Source organism: Anopheles nili (assembly GCF_943737925.1).
Source record: "Anopheles nili chromosome X unlocalized genomic scaffold, idAnoNiliSN_F5_01 X_unloc_11, whole genome shotgun sequence".
Taxonomy (NCBI): domain Eukaryota; kingdom Metazoa; phylum Arthropoda; class Insecta; order Diptera; family Culicidae; genus Anopheles; species Anopheles nili.
In genome coordinates, this window is record NW_026525469.1 from 165001 (window position 1) to 179390 (window position 14390).

Sequence of the window (14390 nt, forward strand, 5' to 3'; positions counted from 1 at the left end):
AAAAGTACAATCCGAGGTTGATTACGAACACTTTTGTGCACCCCCTTCCGTAGAGCAAAATCCTGAAGGTCGGGGTTGCGCACAAGTAGACCCCCTTCCGTAGAGCAAAATCCTGAAGGTCGGGGTCGCGCAAGGGTCGACATGGGTCGAGGTGGACTATCATGCGAAACCACTTTTTTCGGTCCCTACGGTGCCCCTAGATGATGAAAAGTACAATCCGAGGTTGATTACGAACACTTTTGTGCACCCCCTTCCGTAGAGCAAAATCCTGAAGGTCGGGGTCGCGCAAGGGTCGACATGGGTCGAGGTGGACTATCATGCGAAACCACTTTTTTCGGTCCCTACGGTGCCCCTAGATGATGAAAAGTACAATCCGAGGTTGATTACGAACACTTTTGTGCACCCCCTTCCGTAGAGCAAAATCCTGAAGGTCGGGGTCGCGCAAGGGTCGACATGGGTCGAGGTGGACTATCATGCGAAACCACTTTTTTCGGTCCCTACGGTGCCCCTAGATGATGAAAAGTACAATCCGAGGTTGATTACGAACACTTTTGTGCACCCCCTTCCGTAGAGCAAAATCCTGAAGGTCGGGGTCGCGCAAGGGTCGACATGGGTCGAGGTGGACTATCATGCGAAACCACTTTTTTCGGTCCCTACGGTGCCCCTAGATGATGAAAAGTACAATCCGAGGTTGATTACGAACACTTTTGTGCACCCCCTTCCGTAGAGCAAAATCCTGAAGGTCGGGGTCGAGCAAGGGTAGACCCCTTCCGTAGAGCAAAATCCTGAAGGTCGGGGTCGCGCAAGGGTCGACATGGGTCGAGGTGGACTATCATGCGAAACCACTTTTTTCGGTCCCTACGGTGCCCCTAGATGATGAAAAGTACAATCCGAGGTTGATTACGAACACTTTTGTGCACCCCCTTCCGTAGAGCAAAATCCTGAAGGTCGGGGTCGCGCAAGGGTCGACATGGGTCGAGGTGGACTATCATGCGAAACCACTTTTTTCGGTCCCTACGGTGCCCCTAGATGATGAAAAGTACAATCCGAGGTTGATTACGAACACTTTTGTGCACCCCCTATCGTAGAGCAAAATCCTGAAGGTTGGGGTTGCGCACAAGTAGACCCCCTTCCGTAGAGCAAAATCCTGAAGGTCGGGGTCGCGCAAGGGTCGACATGGGTCGAGGTGGACTATCATGCGAAACCACTTTTTTTCGGTCCCTACGGTGCCCCTAGATGATGAAAAGTACAATCCGAGGTTGATTACGAACACTTTTGTGCACCCCCTTCCGTAGAGCAAAATCCTGAAGGTCGGGGTCGCGCAAGGGTCGACATGGGTCGAGGTGGACTATCATGCGAAACCACTTTTTTCGGTCCCTACGGTGCCCCTAGATGATGAAAAGTACAATCCGAGGTTGATTACGAACACTTTTGTGCACCCCCTTCCGTAGAGCAAAATCCTGAAGGTCGGGGTTGCGCACAAGTAGACCCCCTTCCGTAGAGCAAACTCCTGAAGGTCGGGGTCGCGCAAGGGTCGACATGGGTCGAGGTGGACTATCATGCGAAACCACTTTTTTCGGTCCCTACGGTGCCCCTAGATGATGAAAAGTACAATCCGAGGTTGATTACGAACACTTTTGTGCACCCCCTTCCGTAGAGCAAAATCCTGAAGGTCGGGGTCGCACAAGTGTGCACCCCCTTCCGTAGAGCAAAATCCTGAAGGTCGGGGTCGCGCAAGGGTCGACATGGGTCGAGGTGGACTATCATGCGAAACCACTTTTTTCGGTCCCTACGGTGCCCCTAGATGATGAAAAGTACAATCCGAGGTTGATTACGAACACTTTTGTGCACCCCCTTCCGTAGAGCAAAATCCTGAAGGTCGGGGTTGCGCACAAGTCGACCCCCTTCCGTAGAGCAAAATCCTGAAGGTCGGGGTCGCGCAAGGGTCGACATGGGTCGAGGTGGACTATCATGCGAAACCACTTTTTTCGGTCCCTACGGTGCCCCTAGATGATGAAAAGTACAATCCGAGGTTGATTACGAACACTTTTGTGCACCCCCTTCCGTAGAGCAAAATCCTGAAGGTCGGGGTCGAGCAAGGGTAGACCCCTTCCGTAGAGCAAAATCCTGAAGGTCGGGGTCGCGCAAGGGTCGACATGGGTCGAGGTGGACTATCATGCGAAACCACTTTTTTCGGTCCCTACGGTGCCCCTAGATGATGAAAAGTACAATCCGAGGTTGATTACGAACACTTTTGTGCACCCCCTTCCGTAGAGCAAAATCCTGAAGGTCGGGGTCGCGCAAGGGTCGACCCCCTTCCGTAGAGCAAAATCCTGAAGGTCGGGGTCGCGCAAGGGTCGACATGGGTCGAGGTGGACTATCATGCGAAACCACTTTTTTCGGTCCCTACGGTGCCCCTAGATGATGAAAAGTACAATCCGAGGTTGATTACGAACACTTTTGTGCACCCCCTTCCGTAGAGCAAAATCCTGAAGGTCGGGGTTGCGCACAAGTCGACCCCCTTCCGTAGAGCAAAATCCTGAAGGTCGGGGTCGCGCAAGGGTCGACATGGGTCGAGGTGGACTATCATGCGAAACCACTTTTTTCGGTCCCTACGGTGCCCCTAGATGATGAAAAGTACAATCCGAGGTTGATTACGAACACTTTTGTGCACCCCCTTCCGTAGAGCAAAATCCTGAAGGTCGGGGTCGCGCAAGGGTCGACATGGGTCGAGGTGGACTATCATGCGAAACCACTTTTTTCGGTCCCTACGGTGCCCCTAGATGATGAAAAGTACAATCCGAGGTTGATTACGAACACTTTTGTGCACCCCCTTCCGTAGAGCAAAATCCTGAAGGTCGGGGTTGCGCACAAGTAGACCCCCTTCCGTAGAGCAAAATCCTGAAGGTCGGGGTCGCGCAAGGGTAGACCCCTTCCGTAGAGCAAAATCCTGAAGGTCGGGGTCGCGCAAGGGTCGACATGGGTCGAGGTGGACTATCATGCGAAACCACTTTTTTCGGTCCCTACGGTGCCCCTAGATGATGAAAAGTACAATCCGAGGTTGATTACGAACACTTTTGTGCACCCCCTTCCGTAGAGCAAAATCCTGAAGGTCGGGGTCGAGCAAGGGTAGACCCCTTCCGTAGAGCAAAATCCTGAAGGTCGGGGTCGCGCAAGGGTCGACATGGGTCGAGGTGGACTATCATGCGAAACCACTTTTTTCGGTCCCTACGGTGCCCCTAGATGATGAAAAGTACAATCCGAGGTTGATTACGAACACTTTTGTGCACCCCCTTCCGTAGAGCAAAATCCTGAAGGTCGGGGTTGCGCACAAGTCGACCCCCTTCCGTAGAGCAAAATCCTGAAGGTCGGGGTCGCGCAAGGGTCGACATGGGTCGAGGTGGACTATCATGCGAAACCACTTTTTTCGGTCCCTACGGTGCCCCTAGATGATGAAAAGTACAATCCGAGGTTGATTACGAACACTTTTGTGCACCCCCTTCCGTAGAGCAAAATCCTGAAGGTCGGGGTCGCACAATGGTCGACATGGGTCGAGGTGGACTATCATGCGAAACCACTTTTTTCGGTCCCTACGGTGCCCCTAGATGATGAAAAGTACAATCCGAGGTTGATTACGAACACTTTTGTGCACCCCCTTCCGTAGAGCAAAATCCTGAAGGTCGGGGTTGCGCACAAGTAGACCCCCTTCCGTAGAGCAAAATCCTGAAGGTCGGGGTCGCGCAAGGGTCGACATGGGTCGAGGTGGACTATCATGCGAAACCACTTTTTTCGGTCCCTACGGTGCCCCTAGATGATGAAAAGTACAATCCGAGGTTGATTACGAACACTTTTGTGCACCCCCTTCCGTAGAGCAAAATCCTGAAGGTCGGGGTTGCGCACAAGTCGACCCCCTTCCGTAGAGCAAAATCCTGAAGGTCGGGGTTGCGCACAAGTAGACCCCCTTCCGTAGAGCAAAATCCTGAAGGTCGGGGTCGCGCAATGGTCGACATGGGTCGAGGTGGACTATCATGCGAAACCACTTTTTTCGGTCCCTACGGTGCCCCTAGATGATGAAAAGTACAATCCGAGGTTGATTACGAACACTTTTGTGCACCCCCTTCCGTAGAGCAAAATCCTGAAGGTCGGGGTCGCACAAGTGTGCACCCCCTTCCGTAGAGCAAAATCCTGAAGGTCGGGGTCGCGCAAGGGTCGACATGGGTCGAGGTGGACTATCATGCGAAACCACTTTTTTCGGTCCCTACGGTGCCCCTAGATGATGAAAAGTACAATCCGAGGTTGATTACGAACACTTTTGTGCACCCCCTTCCGTAGAGCAAAATCCTGAAGGTCGGGGTCGCACAAGTGTGCACCCCCTTCCGTAGAGCAAAATCCTGAAGGTCGGGGTTGCGCACAAGTCGACCCCCTTCCGTAGAGCAAAATCCTGAAGGTCGGGGTCGCGCAAGGGTCGACATGGGTCGAGGTGGACTATCATGCGAAACCACTTTTTTCGGTCCCTACGGTGCCCCTAGATGATGAAAAGTACAATCCGAGGTTGATTACGAACACTTTTGTGCACCCCCAAAAATGGCCAAAATCCTGAAGGTCGGGTTCTCGGGGCGGTCGAGGCCCTCTGACGTGCACGAAAAGTCGGTACCCATGCCGAGCTTCAGAATTTGGTCTCCAGAGACAAAGTCCCAACCGAAACTGGCAACCCACAAAAGTGTACCAACGAGTGGTCGGATCGAGTTACAGTGTTCGAGAGTATTGACGAGGATGATTATACGCAACTTTTTGCTAAAGGTGTCCAAGACCGTCAGACCCTTACTTACGGAGATATAAGACACGTGCGTGGATGCCCGTGCCGAGCTTCAGAAATGTTGCTCCAGAGACTAAGTCCCAGAAAACCTTCCGACCCCAAAAACTCCCAGAAGGAGTCGTCGGATCGTTTCGCGATGTTCTAGTGAAATGTTCAGCTCGACGAAATGCAACTTTTACCTAAAGCGGTCCAAGACCGTCAGACGCTTAGGTACGGAGATACGGGCATGGGTCGGTTTTCCCCATACAAAATACCCCATGGAAAACTGCAAAACCCCAAAACAGGTCGAAGGAGTGGTCGGATCGTTTCGTGGTGTTCTAGTGAAATGTTCCATTCGATAGGGCGCAACTTTTTGCTAAAGGTGTCCAAGACCGTCAGACACTTACTTACGGAGATATAAGACACGTGCGTGGTTGCTCGTGCCGAGCTTCAGAAATGTTGCTCCAGAGACTAAGTCCCAGAAAACCTTCCGACCCCAAAAACTCCCAGAAGGAGTCGTCGGATCGTTTCGCGATGTTCTAGTGAAATGTTCAGCTCGACGAAATGCAACTTTTACCTAAAGCGGTCCAAGACCGTCAGACGCTTAGGTACGGAGATACGGGCATGGGTCGGTTTTCCCCATACAAAATACCCCATGGAAAACTGCAAAACCCCAAAACAGGTCGAAGGAGTGGTCGGATCGTTTCGTGGTGTTCTAGTGAAATGTTCCATTCGATAGGGCGCAACTTTTTGCTAAAGGTGTCCAAGACCGTCAGACACTTACTTACGGAGATATAAGACACGTGCGTGGTTGCTCGTGCCGAGCTTCAGAAATGTTGCTCCAGAGACTAAGTCCGAGAAAACCTTCGGACCCCAAAAACTCCCAGAAGGAGTCGTCGGATCGTTTCGCGATGTTCTAGTGAAATGTTCAGCTCGACGGAATGCAACTTTTACCTAAAGGGGTCCAAGACCGTCAGACATTTAGGTACGGAGATACGGGCATGGGTCGGTTTTCCCCATACAAAATACCCCATGGAAAACTGCAAAACCCCAAAACAGGTCGAAGGAGTGGTCGGATCGTTTCGTGGTGTTCTAGTGAAATGTTCCATTCGATAGGGCGCAACTTTTTGCTAAAGGTGTCCAAGACCGTCAGACACTTACTTACGGAGATATAAGACACGTGCGTGGTTGCTCGTGCCGAGCTTCAGAAATGTTGCTCCAGAGACTAAGTCCGAGAAAACCTTCGGACCCCAAAAACTCCCAGAAGGAGTCGTCGGATCGTTTCGCGATGTTCTAGTGAAATGTTCAGCTCGACGAAATGCAACTTTTACCTAAAGCGGTCCAAGACCGTCAGACGCTTAGGTACGGAGATACGGGCATGGGTCGGTTTTCCCCATACAAAATACCCCATGGAAAACTGCAAAACCCCAAAACAGGTCGAAGGAGTGGTCGGATCGTTTCGTGGTGTTCTAGTGAAATGTTCCATTCGATAGGGCGCAACTTTTTGCTAAAGGTGTCCAAGACCGTCAGACACTTACTTACGGAGATATAAGACACGTGCGTGGTTGCTCGTGCCGAGCTTCAGAAATGTTGCTCCAGAGACTAAGTCCGAGAAAACCTTCGGACCCCAAAAACTCCCAGAAGGAGTCGTCGGATCGTTTCGCGATGTTCTAGTGAAATGTTCAGCTCGACGGAATGCAACTTTTACCTAAAGGGGTCCAAGACCGTCAGACGCTTAGGTACGGAGATACGGGCATGGGTCGGTTTTCCCCATACAAAATACCCCATGGAAAACTGCAAAACCCCAAAACAGGTCGAAGGAGTGGTCGGATCGTTTCGTGGTGTTCTAGTGAAATGTTCCATTCGATAGGGCGCAACTTTTTGCTAAAGGTGTCCAAGACCGTCAGACACTTACTTACGGAGATATAAGACACGTGCGTGGTTGCTCGTGCCGAGCTTCAGAAATGTTGCTCCAGAGACTAAGTCCCAGAAAACCTTCCGACCCCAAAAACTCCCAGAAGGAGTCGTCGGATCGTTTCGCGATGTTCTAGTGAAATGTTCAGCTCGACGAAATGCAACTTTTACCTAAAGCGGTCCAAGACCGTCAGACGCTTAGGTACGGAGATACGGGCATGGGTCGGTTTTCCCCATACAAAATACCCCATGGAAAACTGCAAAACCCCAAAACAGGTCGAAGGAGTGGTCGGATCGTTTCGTGGTGTTCTAGTGAAATGTTCCATTCGATAGGGCGCAACTTTTTGCTAAAGGTGTCCAAGACCGTCAGACACTTACTTACGGAGATATAAGACACGTGCGTGGTTGCTCGTGCCGAGCTTCAGAAATGTTGCTCCAGAGACTAAGTCCCAGAAAACCTTCCGACCCCAAAAACTCCCAGAAGGAGTCGTCGGATCGTTTCGCGATGTTCTAGTGAAATGTTCAGCTCGACGGAATGCAACTTTTACCTAAAGGGGTCCAAGACCGTCAGACGCTTAGGTACGGAGATACGGGCATGGGTCGGTTTTCCCCATACAAAATACCCCATGGAAAACTGCAAAACCCCAAAACAGGTCGAAGGAGTGGTCGGATCGTTTCGTGGTGTTCTAGTGAAATGTTCCATTCGATAGGGCGCAACTTTTTGCTAAAGGTGTCCAAGACCGTCAGACACTTACTTACGGAGATATAAGACACGTGCGTGGTTGCCCGTGCCGAGCTTCAGAAATGTTGCTCCAGAGACTAAGTCCCAGAAAACCTTCCGACCCCAAAAACTCCCAGAAGGAGTCGTCGGATCGTTTCGCGATGTTCTAGCGAAATGTTCAGCTCGACGAAATGCAACTTTTACCTAAAGGGGTCCAAGACCGTCAGACGCTTAGGTACGGAGATACGGGCATGGGTCGGTTTTCCCCATACAAAATACCCCATGGAAAACTGCAAAACCCCAAAACAGGTCGAAGGAGTGGTCGGATCGTTTCGTGATGTTCTAGTGAAATGTTCCATTCGATAGGGCGCAACTTTTTGCTAAAGGTGTCCAAGACCGTCAGACCCTTACTTACGGAGATATAAGACACGTGCGTGGTTGCTCGTGCCGAGCTTCAGAAATGTTGCTCCAGAGACTAAGTCCCAGAAAACCTTCCGACCCCAAAAGCTCCCAGAAGGAGTCGTCGGATCGTTTCGCGATGTTCTAGTGAAATGTTCAGCTCGACGAAATGCAACTTTTACCTAAAGGGGTCCAAGACCGTCAGACGCTTAGGTACGGAGATACGGGCATGGGTCGGTTTTCCCCATACAAAATACCCCATGGAAAACTGCAAAACCCCAAAACAGGTCGAAGGAGTGGTCGGATCGTTTCGTGGTGTTCTAGTGAAATGTTCCATTCGATAAGACGCAACTTTTTGCTAAAGGTGTCCAAGACCGTCAGACCCTTACTTACGGAGATATAAGACACGTGCGTGGTTGCTCGTGCCGAGCTTCAGAAATGTTGCTCCAGAGACTAAGTCCCAGAAAACCTTCCGACCCCAAAAGCTCCCAGAAGGAGTCGTCGGATCGTTTCGCGATGTTCTAGTGAAATGTTCAGCTCGACGGTATGCAACTTTTACCTAAAGGGGTCCAAGACCGTCAGACGCTTAGGTACGGAGATACGGGCATGGGTCGGTTTTCCCCATACAAAATACCCCATGGAAAACTGCAAAACCCCAAAACAGGTCGAAGGAGTGGTCGGATCGTTTCGTGGTGTTCTAGTGAAATGTTCCATTCGATAGGGCGCAACTTTTTGCTAAAGGCGTCCAAGACCGTCAGACACTTACTTACGGAGATATAAGACACGTGCGTGGTTGCCCGTGCCGAGCTTCAGAAATGTTGCTCCAGAGACTAAGTCCCAGAAAACCTTCGGACCCCAAAAACTCCCAGAAGGAGTCGTCGGATCGTTTCGCGATGTTCTAGTGAAATGTTCAGCTCGACGGAATGCAACTTTTACCTAAAGGGGTCCAAGACCGTCAGACGCTTAGGTACGGAGATACGGGCATGGGTCGGTTTTCCCCATACAAAATACCCCATGGAAAACTGCAAAACCCCAAAACAGGTCGAAGGAGTGGTCGGATCGTTTCGTGGTGTTCTAGTGAAATGTTCCATTCGATAGGGTGCAACTTTTTGCTAAAGGTGTCCAAGACCGTCAGACCCTTACTTACGGAGATATAAGACACGTGCATGGTTGTTCGTGCCGAGCTTCAGAAATGTTGCTCCAGAGACTAAGTCCCAGAAAACCTTCCGACCCCAAAAACTCCCAGAAGGAGGCGTCGGATCGTTTCGCGATGTTCTAGTGAAATGTTCAGCTCGACGGAATGCAACTTTTACCTAAAGGGGTCCAAGACCGTCAGACGCTTAGGTACGGAGATACGGGCATGGGTCGGTTTTCCCCATACAAAATACCCCATGGAAAACTGCAAAACCCCAAAACAGGTCGAAGGAGTGGTCGGATCGTTTCGTGGTGTTCTAGTGAAATGTTCCATTCGATAGGGCGCAACTTTTTGCTAAAGGTGTCCAAGACCGTCAGACCCTTACTTACGGAGATATAAGACACGTGCGTGGTTGCCCGTGCCGAGCTTCAGAAATGTTGCTCCAGAGACTAAGTCCCAGAAAACCTTCCGACCCCAAAAACTCCCAGAAGGAGTCATCGGATCGTTTCGCGATGTTCTAGTGAAATGTTCAGCTCGACGGAATGCAACTTTTACCTCAAGGGGTCCAAGACCGTCAGACGCTTAGGTACGGAGATACGGGCATGGGTCGGTTTTCCCCATACAAAATACCCCATGGAAAACTGCAAAACCCCAAAACAGGTCGAAGGAGTGGTCGGATCGTTTCGTGGTGTTCTAGTGAAATGTTCCATTCGATAGGGCGCAACTTTTTGCTAAAGGTGTCCAAGACCGTCAGACCCTTACTTACGGAGATATAAGACACGTGCGTGGTTGCTCGTGCCGAGCTTCAGAAATGTTGCTCCAGAGACTAAGTCCCAGAAAACCTTCGGACCCCAAAAACTCCCAGAAGGAGTCGTCGGATCGTTTCGCGATGTTCTAGTGAAATGTTCAACTCGACGGAATGCAACTTTTACCTAAAGGGGTCCAAGACCGTCAGACGCTTAGGTACGGAGATACGGGCATGGGTCGGTTTTCCCCATACAAAATACCCCATGGAAAACTGCAAAACCCCAAAACAGGTCGAAGGAGTGGTCGGATCGTTTCGTGATGTTCTAGTGAAATGTTCCATTCGATAGGGCGCAACTTTTTGCTAAAGGCGTCCAAGACCGTCAGACACTTACTTACGGAGATATAAGACACGTGCGTGGTTGCTCGTGCCGAGCTTCAGAAATGTTGCTCCAGAGACTAAGTCCCAGAAAACCTTCGGACCCCAAAAACTCCCAGAAGGAGTCGTCGGATCGTTTCGCGATGTTCTAGTGAAATGTTCAGCTCGACGGAATGCAACTTTTACCTAAAGGGGTCCAAGACCGTCAGACGCTTAGGTACGGAGATACGGGCATGGGTCGGTTTTCCCCATACAAAATACCCCATGGAAAACTGCAAAACCCCAAAACAGGTCGAAGGAGTGGTCGGATCGTTTCGTGGTGTTCTAGTGAAATGTTCCATTCGATAGGGCGCAACTTTTTGCTAAAGGTGTCCAAGACCGTCAGACCCTTACTTACGGAGATATAAGACACGTGCGTGGTTGCTCGTGCCGAGCTTCAGAAATGTTGCTCCAGAGACTAAGTCCCAGAAAACCTTCGGACCCCAAAAACTCCCAGAAGGAGTCGTCGGATCGTTTCGCGATGTTCTAGTGAAATGTTCAGCTCGACGGTATGCAACTTTTACCTAAAGGGGTCCAAGACCGTCAGACGCTTAGGTACGGAGATACGGGCATGGGTCGGTTTTCCCCATACAAAATACCCCATGGAAAACTGCAAAACCCCAAAACAGGTCGAAGGAGTGGTCGGATCGTTTCGTGGTGTTCTAGTGAAATGTTCCATTCGATAGGGCGCAACTTTTTGCTAAAGGTGTCCAAGACCGTCAGACCCTTACTTACGGAGATATAAGACACGTGCGTGGTTGCTCGTGCCGAGCTTCAGAAATGTTGCTCCAGAGACCAAGTCCCAGAAAACCTTCCGACCCCAAAAACTCCCAGAAGGAGTCGTCGGATCGTTTCGCGATGTTCTAGTGAAATGTTCAGCTCGACGAAATGCAACTTTTACCTAAAGGGGTTCAAGACCGTCAGACGCTTAGGTACGGAGATACGGGCATGGGTCGGTTTTCCCCATACAAAATACCCCATGGAAAACTGCAAAACCCCAAAACAGGTCGAAGGAGTGGTCGGATCGTTTCGTGGTGTTCTAGTGAAATGTTCCATTCGATAGGGCGCAACTTTTTGCTAAAGGTGTCCAAGACCGTCAGACCCTTACTTACGGAGATATAAGACACGTGCGTGGTTGCTCGTGCCGAGCTTCAGAAATGTTGCTCCAGAGACTAAGTCCCAGAAAACCTTCGGACCCCAAAAACTCCCAGAAGGAGTCGTCGGATCGTTTCGCGATGTTCTAGTGAAATGTTCAGCTCGACAAAATGCAACTTTTACCTTAAGGGGTGCAAGACCGTCAGACGCTTAGGTACGGAGATACGGGCATGGGTCGGTTTTCCCCATACAAAATACCCCATGGAAAACTGCAAAACCCCAAAACAGGTCGAAGGAGTGGTCGGATCGTTTCGTGGTGTTCTAGTGAAATGTTCCATTCGATAGGGCGCAACTTTTTGCTAAAGGTGTCCAAGACCGTCAGACCCTTACTTACGGAGATATAAGACACGTGCGTGGTTGCTCGTGCCGAGCTTCAGAAATGTTGCTCCAGAGACTAAGTCCCAGAAAACCTTCCGACCCCAAAAACTCCCAGAAGGAGTCGTCGGATCGTTTCGCGATGTTCTAGTGAAATGTTCAGCTCGACGGAATGCAACTTTTACCTAAAGGGGTCCAAGACCGTCAGACGCTTAGGTACGGAGATACGGGCATGGGTCGGTTTTCCCCATACAAAATACCCCATGGAAAACTGCAAAACCCCAAAACAGGTCGAAGGAGTGGTCGGATCGTTTCGTGGTGTTCTAGTGAAATGTTCCATTCGATAGGGCGCAACTTTTTGCTAAAGGTGTCCAAGACCGTCAGACCCTTACTTACGGAGATATAAGACACGTGCGTGGTTGCTCGTGCCGAGCTTCAGAAATGTTGCTCCAGAGACTAAGTCCCAGAAAACCTTCGGACCCCAAAAACTCCCAGAAGGAGTCGTCGGATCGTTTCGCGATGTTCTAGTGAAATGTTCAGCTCGACGGAATGCAACTTTTACCTAAAGGGGTCCAAGACCGTCAGACGCTTAGGTACGGAGATACGGGCATGGGTCGGTTTTCCCCATACAAAATACCCCATGGAAAACTGCAAAACCCCAAAACAGGTCGAAGGAGTGGTCGGATCGTTTCGTGGTGTTCTAGTGAAATGTTCCATTCGATAGGGCGCAACTTTTTGCTAAAGGTGTCCAAGACCGTCAGACACTTACTTACGGAGATATAAGACACGTGCGTGGTTGCCCGTGCCGAGCTTCAGAAATGTTGCTCCAGAGACTAAGTCCCAGAAAACCTTCCGACCCCAAAAACTCCCAGAAGGAGTCGTCGGATCGTTTCGCGATGTTCTAGTGAAATGTTCAGCTCGACAAAATGCAACTTTTACCTTAAGGGGTGCAAGACCGTCAGACGCTTAGGTACGGAGATACGGGCATGGGTCGGTTTTCCCCATACAAAATACCCCATGGAAAACTGCAAAACCCCAAAACAGGTCGAAGGAGTGGTCGGATCGTTTCGTGGTGTTCTAGTGAAATGTTCCATTCGATAGGGCGCAACTTTTTGCTAAAGGTGTCCAAGACCGTCAGACCCTTACTTACGGAGATATAAGACACGTGCGTGGTTGCTCGTGCCGAGCTTCAGAAATGTTGCTCCAGAGACTAAGTCCCAGAAAACCTTCGGACCCCAAAAACTCCCAGAAGGAGTCGTCGGATCGTTTCGCGATGTTCTAGTGAAATGTTCAGCTCGACGGAATGCAACTTTTACCTAAAGGGGTCCAAGACCGTCAGACGCTTAGGTACGGAGATACGGGCATGGGTCGGTTTTCCCCATACAAAATACCCCATGGAAAACTGCAAAACCCCAAAACAGGTCGAAGGAGTGGTCGGATCGTTTCGTGGTGTTCTAGTGAAATGTTCCATTCGATAGGGCGCAACTTTTTGCTAAAGGTGTCCAAGACCGTCAGACACTTACTTACGGAGATATAAGACACGTGCGTGGTTGCTCGTGCCGAGCTTCAGAAATGTTGCTCCAGAGACTAAGTCCCAGAAAACCTTCGGACCCCAAAAACTCCCAGAAGGAGTCGTCGGATCGTTTCGCGATGTTCTAGTGAAATGTTCAGCTCGACGGAATGCAACTTTTACCTAAAGGGGTCCAAGACCGTCAGACGCTTAGGTACGGAGATACGGGCATGGGTCGGTTTTCCCCATACAAAATACCCCATGGAAAACTGCAAAACCCCAAAACAGGTCGAAGGAGTGGTCGGATCGTTTCGTGGTGTTCTAGTGAAATGTTCCATTCGATAGGGCGCAACTTTTTGCTAAAGGTGTCCAAGACCGTCAGACACTTACTTACGGAGATATAAGACACGTGCGTGGTTGCCCGTGCCGAGCTTCAGAAATGTTGCTCCAGAGACTAAGTCCCAGAAAACCTTCCGACCCCAAAAACTCCCAGAAGGAGTCGTCGGATCGTTTCGCGATGTTCTAGTGAAATGTTCAGCTCGACAAAATGCAACTTTTACCTTAAGGGGTGCAAGACCGTCAGACGCTTAGGTACGGAGATACGGGCATGGGTCGGTTTTCCCCATACAAAATACCCCATGGAAAACTGCAAAACCCCAAAACAGGTCGAAGGAGTGGTCGGATCGTTTCGTGGTGTTCTAGTGAAATGTTCCATTCGATAGGGCGCAACTTTTTGCTAAAGGTGTCCAAGACCGTCAGACACTTACTTACGGAGATATAAGACACGTGCGTGGTTGCCCGTGCCGAGCTTCAGAAATGTTGCTCCAGAGACTAAGTCCCAGAAAACCTTCCGACCCCAAAAACTCCCAGAAGGAGTCGTCGGATCGTTTCGCGATGTTCTAGTGAAATGTTCAGCTCGACGGAATGCAACTTTTACCTAAAGGGGTCCAAGACCGTCAGACGCTTAGGTACGGAGATACGGGCATGGGTCGGTTTTCCCCATACAAAATACCCCATGGAAAACTGCAAAACCCAAAAACAGGTCGAAGGAGTGGTCGGATCGTTTCGTGGTGTTCTAGTGAAATGTTCCATTCGATAGGGCGCAACTTTTTGCTAAAGGCGTCCAAGACCGTCAGACACTTACTTACGGAGATATAAGACACGTGCGTGGTTGCCCGTGCCGAGCTTCAGAAATGTTGCTCCAGAGACTAAGTCCCAGAAAACCTTCGGACCCCAAAAACTCCCAGAAGGAGTCGTCGGATCGTTTCGCGATGTTCTAGTGAA